Source organism: Heptranchias perlo, unplaced genomic scaffold (genome assembly GCF_035084215.1).
Source record: "Heptranchias perlo isolate sHepPer1 unplaced genomic scaffold, sHepPer1.hap1 HAP1_SCAFFOLD_1220, whole genome shotgun sequence".
Taxonomy (NCBI): Eukaryota; Metazoa; Chordata; class Chondrichthyes; order Hexanchiformes; family Hexanchidae; genus Heptranchias; species Heptranchias perlo.
Window position 1 is genome coordinate 39,900 of NW_027138452.1, and position 7,247 is coordinate 47,146.

Below are 7,247 nucleotides of genomic sequence, written 5' to 3' on the forward strand. Positions count from 1 at the left end.
CGGAGAGGTTGTGCGGCGAGACTGTACCCTGTACGGGGAGGCTGTGCGGTCAGACTGTACCCTGTATGGGGAGGCTGTGCGGGGAGACTGTACCCTGTACGGGGAGTTTGTGCAGTGAGACTGTACCATGTACGGGGAGGTTGTGCGGGGAGACTGTACCCTGTACGGGGAGACTGTGCAGCGAGACTGTACCCTGTACGGGGAGGCTGTGCGGTCAGACTGTACCCTGTACGGGGAGGTTGTGCAGTAAGACTGTACCCTGTACGGGGAGGTTGTGCGGTGAGACTGTACCCTGTACGGGGAGGTTGTGCGGTCAGACTGTACCCTGTACGGGGAGTTTGTGCAGTGAGACTGTACCCTGTACGGGGAGGTTGTGCGGTCAGACTGTACCCTGTACGGGGAGGTTGTGCAGTGAGACTGTACCCTGTACGGGGAGGCTGTGCGGTCAGACTGTACCCTGTACGGGGAGGTTGTGCGGTCAGACTGTACCCTGTACGGGGAGGTTGTGCGGTCAGACTGTACCCTGTACGGGGAGTTTGTGCAGTGAGACTGTACCCTGTACGGGGAGGCTGTGCGGTCAGACTGTACCCTGTACGGGGAGGCTGTGCGGTCAGACTGTACCCTGTACGGGGAGGCTGTGCGGGGAGACTGTACCCTGTACGGGGAGGTTGTGCGGTCAGACTGTACCCCGTACGGGGAGGCTGTGCGGTCAGACTGTACCCTGTACGGGGAGGTTGTGCGGGGAGACTGTACCCTGTACGGGGGGGCTGTGCGGGGAGACTGTACCCCGTACGGGGAGGCTGTGCGGGGAGACTGTACCCTGTACGGGGAGGTTGTGCAGTGAGACTGTACCCTGTATGGGGAGGCTGTGCGGGGAGACTGTACCCTGTACGGGGAGGCTGTGCGGTCAGACTGTACCCTGTACGGGAGGTTGTGCAGTGAGACTGTGCCCCTGTACGGGGAGGTTGTGCGGTCAGACTGTACCCTGTACGGGGAGGTTGTGCGGGGTGACTGTACCCTGTACGGGGAGGCTGTGCGGTCAGACTGTACCCTGTACGGGGAGGTTGTGCGGTCAGACTGTACCCTGTACGGGAGGTTGTGCGGTCAGACTGTACCCTGTACGGGGAGGTTGTGCGGTCAGACTGTACCCTGTACGGGGAGGTTGTGCGGGGAGACTGTACCCTGTACGGGGAGGTTGTGCGGTCAGACTGTACCCTGTACGGGGAGGTTGTGCGGTCAGACTGTACCCTGTACGGGGAGGTTGTGCGGGGAGACTGTACCCTGTACGGGGGTGCTGTGCGGGGAGACTGTACCCTGTACGGGGAGGCTGTGCGGGGAGACTGTACCCTGTACGGGGGGGCTGTGCGGTCAGACTGTACCCTGTACGGGGAGGTTGTGCGGTCAGACTGTACCCCGTACGGGGAGGTTGTGCGGGGAGACTGTACCCTGTACGGGGGGGCTGTGCGGTCAGACTGTACCCTGTATGGGGAGGCTGTGCGGGGAGACTGTACCCTGTACGGGGAGGTTGTGCGGGGAGACTGTACCCCGTACGGGGAGGTTGTGCGGGGAGACTGTACCCTGTACGGGGGTCTGTGCGGTCAGACTGTACCCTGTACGGGGAGGCTGTGCGGGGAGACTGTACCCTGTACGGGGGGGCTGTGCGGTCAGACTGTACCCTGTACGGGGAGGCTGTGCGGGGAGACTGTACCCTGTACGGGGACGCTGTGCGGTCAGACTGTACCCTGGATGGGAAGACTGTACCGGTCTTGCACTGTACTCCACCCGTGCCCTCACTCCTGTGTCCCTCTCTGTTATTCCCCGACAGGAGAGAGTACGATTTTGAGGATGATTGCGACAGTCTGACCTGGAAGAGACCGAGGAGACACTCCTACTTTGGGACGATTTGTCCGGATACAATCCGAGCGAGGTAATCATCTCGGGGGGGACGGGGAGTGAGAGTGAGGAGAGGGGGAGTGAGAGGGGGATGGGGCGGGGTGGGGCAGGGGGAGGGGGAGTGAGGGCGAAGGACACTGGGTGGGGTCGTGTGCGACAGTAATCGGGGGCTGGGCCAGGTGAGTGAGGGAGAGGGACGGGATGGGGGGTGCTGGGGTAGTGAGGGAGAGTGACTGGGGGGAGTGAGGGTGAGGGACCTTGGGGGGTATGGGGAAAGTGGGAGAGACGAGTCGTGAGGGAGGGTGATGGAGCGAATGGGGGGCCCACATGGGTCGTAACTCCCTCCTGTTCTTCTCCTCCAGCAGGACGAGAGTTTGGAGAAAGTGATTAAAGACACTGAGTGTCTGTTCAAAACTCGGGAGAAGGAATATCAGCACACAATCAACCAGATCGAGGTACGAACTCTCAGAATAAACCCCCTCACACTCTGTCTGTCTCTCTCTCTCTCTCTCACTCTCTCTCTCTCACTGTTTCCCTGTCTCTCTCACACTCTGTCTCTCTCTCTCTCTCTCTCTCACTCTCTCTCTCTCACACTCTGTCTCTCTCTCTCTCTCTCTCCTCACTCTCTCTCTCTCTCTCTCACTCTCACTCTCTGTTTCCCTGCCTCTCTCACACTCTGCCTCTCTCACACTCTGCCTCTCTCACACTCTGCCTCTCTCACACTCTGCCTCTCTCACACTCTGCCTCTCTCACACTCTGCCTCTCTCACACTCTGCCTCTCTCACACTCTGCCTCTCTCACACTCTGCCTCTCTCACACTCTGCCTCTCTCACACTCTGCCCTCTCTCACGCTCTGCCTCTCTCACGCTCTGCCTCTCTCACGCTCTGCCTCTCTCACGCTCTGTCTCTCTCACGCTCTGTCTCTCTCACGCTCTGTCTCTCTCACGCTCTGCCTCTCTCACGCTCTGTCTCTCTCACACTCTGCCTCTCTCACACTCTGCCTCTCTCACACTCTGCCTCTCTCACACTCTGCCTCTCTCACACTCTGCCTCTCTCACACTCTGCCTCTCTCACACTCTGCCTCTCTCACACTCTGCCTCTCTCACACTCTGCCTCTCTCACACTCTGCCTCTCTCACACTCTGTCTCTCTCACACTCTGCCTCTCTCACACTCTGCCTCTCTCACACTCTGTCTCTCTCACACTCTGCCTCTCTCACACTCTGCCTCTCTCACACTCTGCCTCTCTCACACTCTGCCTCTCTCACACTCTGTCTCTCTCACACTCTGCCTCTCTCACACTCTGCCTCTCTCACACTCTGCCTCTCTCACACTCTGTCTCTCTCACACTCTGTCCTCTCTCACACTCTGCCTCTCTCACACTCTGCCTCTCTCACACTCTGCCTCTCTCACACTCTGCCTCTCTCACACTCTGCCTCTCTCACACTCTGCCTCTCTCACACTCTGCCTCTCTCACACTCTGCCTCTCTCACACTCTGCCTCTCTCACACTCTGCCTCTCTCACACTCTGCCTCTCTCACACTCTGCCTCTCTCACACTCTGCCTCTCTCACACTCTGCCTCTCTCACACTCTGCCTCTCTCACACTCTGCCTCTCTCACACTCTGCCTCTCTCACACTCTGCCTCTCTCACACTCTGCCTCTCTCACACTCTGCCTCTCTCACACTCTGTCTCTCTCACACTCTGTCTCTCTCACACTCTGTCTCTCTCACACTCTGTCTCTCTCACACTCTGTCTCTCTCACACTCTGTCTCTCTCTGTTTCCCTGTTTCTTTCACACTCTGTCTCTATCTGTCTCTGTCTCTCTCTGTTTCCCTGTCTCTCTCACACTCTGTCTCTGTCTCTCTCTGTTTCCCTGTCTCTCTCTGTTTCCCTGTCTCTCTCTGTTTCCCTGTCTCTCTCTGTTTCCCTGTCTCTCTCTCACACTCTGTCTCTCTCTCTGTTTCCCTGTCTCTCACACTCTGTCTCTGTCTCTCTCTCTCTTTCCCTGTCTCTCACACTCTGTCTCTGTCTCTCTCTCTCTTTCCCTGTCTCTCTCACGCTCTCTCTCTCTCACGCTCTCTCTCTCTCACGCTCTCTCTCTCTCACGCTCTCTCTCTCTCACGCTCTGTCTCTCTCACGCTCTGTCTCTCTCACGCTCTGTCTCTCTCACGCTCTGTCTCTCTCACGCTCTGTCTCTCTCACGCTCTGTCTCTCTCACGCTCTGTCTCTCTCACGCTCTCTTCTCTCTCTCTCACGCTCTGTCCTCTCTCTCTCACGCTCTCTCTCTCTCACGCTCTCACTCTCTCTCTCTCTCACACTCTCTCTCTCACGCTCTCTCTCTCTCATGCTCTCACGCTCTCTCGCTCTCTCGCGCTCTCTCTTCCCCCCCGCCTCCTTCTCTTCCCCCCCGCCTCCCTCTCTTCCCCCCCGCCCTCCCTCTCTTCCCCCCCGCCCTCCCTCTCTTCCCCCCCGCCTCCCTCTCTTCCCCCCCGCCCTCCCTCTCTTCCCCCCGCCCTCCCTCTCTTCCCCCGGCCCTCCCTCTCTTCCCCCCCGCCCTCCCTCTCTTCCCCCCCCGCCCTCCTTCTCTTCCCCCCCGCCCTCCCTCTCTTCCCCCCCGCCCTCCCTCTCTTCCCCCCGCCCTCCCTCTCTTCCCCCCCGCCCTCCCTCTCTTCCCCCCCGCCCTCCCCTCTCTTCCCCCCCGCCCTCCCTCTCTTCCCCCCCGCCCTCCCTCTCTTCCCCCCCGCCTCCCTCTTTTCCCCCCCGCCTCCCTCTCTTCCCCCCCGCCCTCCCTCTCTTCCCCCCGCCCTCCCTCTCTTCCCCCATCTCTCCCCCCTCCCCCATCCCACCATCTTTCCCCCTTCCCCCATCTTTCCCCCTTCCCCCATCTCTCCCCCTTCCCCCCATCTCTCCCCCTTCCCCCCATCTCCCCCCCTCCCCCCATCTCTCCCCCCCCTCCCCCCATCTCTCCCCCCCCTCCCCCCATCTCTCCCCCCTCCCCCATCTCCCCCCCCTCCCCCCCATCTCTCCCCCTCCCCCCCTCCCCATTCTCCAAATGACACGGACCAGAGTTGACACTCTCCCTCTCCTCCATTCCCCCTCTCCTCCATTTTCCTCCTCCCTCTCTTTCCCCCCCCGACCCCAATCTGTCTCCTCATCCCTCTCCACACGGACTCTGGACGGACTCTCTCTCTCTTTACTCCACTCCCCCCCTCACACGGACTCTGGACGGACTCTCTCTCTCTTTACTCCACTCTCCCTCACACGGACTCTGGACGGACTCTCTCTCTCTTTACTCCACTCCCCCCCTCACACGGACTCTGGACGGACTCTCTCTCTCTTTACTCCACTCCCCTCACACGGACTCTGGACGGACTCTCTCTCTCTTTACTCCACTCCCCCCCTCACACGGACTCTGGACGGACTCTCTCTCTCTTTACTCCACTCTCCCCTCACACGGACTCTGGACGGACTCTCTCTCTCTTACTCCACTCCCCCCCTCACACGGACTCTGGACGGACTCTCTCTCTCTTTACTCCACTCCCTCACACGGACTCTGGACGGACTCTCTCTCTCTTTACTCCACTCCCCCTCACACGGACTCTGGACGGACTCTCTCTCTCTTTACTCCACTCTCCCTCACACGGACTCTGGACGGACTCTCTCTCTCTTTACTCCACTCCCCCTCACACGGACTCTGGACGGACTCTCTCTCTCTTTACTCCACTCCCCCTCACACGGACTCTGGACGGACTCTCTCTCTCTTTACTCCACTCCCCCTCACACGGACTCTGGGCGGACTCTCTCTCTCTTTACTCCACTCCCCCTCACACGGACTCTGGACGGACTCTCTCTCTCTTTACTCCACTCCCCCTCACACGGACTCTGGACGGACTCTCTCTCTCTTTACTCCACTCTCCCTCACACGACTCTGGACGGACTCTCTCTCTCTTTACTCCACTCCCCCTCACACGGACTCTGGACGGACTCTCTCTCTCTTTACTACACTCCCCCTCACACGGACTCTGGACGGACTCTCTCTCTCTTTACTCCACTCCCCTCACACGGACTCTGGACGGACTCTCTCTCTCTTTACTCCACTCCCCCTCACACGGACTCTGGACGGACTCTCTCTCTCTTTACTCCACTCCCCCCTCACACGGACTCTGGACGGACTCTCTCTCTCTTTACTCCACTCCCCCTCACACGGACTCTGGACGGACTCTCTCTCTCTTTACTCCACTCCCCCTCACACGGACTCTGGACGGACTCTCTCTCTCTTTACTCCACTCCCCCTCACACACGGACTCTGGACGGACTCTCTCTCTCTTTACTCCACTCTCCCTCACACGGACTCTGGACGGACTCTCTCTCTCTTTACTCCACTCCCCCTCACACGGACTCTGGACGGACTCTCTCTCTCTTTACTCCACTCCCCCCCTCACACGGACTCTGGACGGACTCTCTCTCTCTTTACTCCACTCTCCCTCACACGGACTCTGACGGACTCTCTCTCTCTTTACTCCACTCTCCCTCACAACGGACTCTGGACGGACTCTCTCTCTCTTTACTCCACTCTCCCTCACACGGACTCTGGACGGACTCTCTCTCTCTTTACTCCACTCCCCCTCACACGGACTCTGGACGGACTCTCTCTCTCTTTACTCCACTCTCCCTCACACGGACTCTGGACGGACTCTCTCTCTCTTTACTCCACTCCCCCCTCACACGGACTCTGGACGGACTCTCTCTCTCTTTACTCCACTCTCCCTCACACGACTCTGGACGGACTCTCTCTCTCTTTACTCCACTCCCCTCACACGGACTCTGGACGGACTCTCTCTCTCTTTACTCCACTCTCCCCTCACACGGACTCTGGACGGACTCTCTCTCTCTTTACTCCACTCCCCCTCACACGGACTCTGGACGGACTCTCTCTCTCTTTACTCCACTCCCCCTCACACGGACTCTGGACGGACTCTCTCTCTCTTTACTCCACTCTCCCCTCACACGGACTCTGGACGGACTCTCTCTCTCTTTACTCCACTCCCCCCCTCACACGGACTCTGGACGGACTCTCTCTCTCTTTACTCCACTCCCCCTCACACGGACTCTGGCACGGACTCTCTCTCTCTTTACTCCACTCCCCCTCACACGGACTCTGGACGGACTCTCTCTCTCTTTACTCCTCTCCCCTCACACGGACTCTGGACGGACTCTCTCTCTCTTTACTCCACTCTCCCTCACACGGACTCTGGACGGACTCTCTCTCTCTTTACTCCACTCTCCCTCACACGGACTCTGGACGGACTCTCTCTCTCTTTACTCCACTCCCCCTCACACGGACTCTGGACGA

General features: G+C 59.3%; 1 pseudogene; it reads left to right on the plus strand.

The window, feature by feature from the left end:
• The window catches only part of LOC137308199 (non-homologous end joining factor IFFO1-like), a 40,102-nt pseudogene extending 37,754 nt beyond the window's left edge, over positions 1–2,348 (plus strand).
• The last annotated feature ends 4,899 nt before the right edge of the window (positions 2,349–7,247 follow it).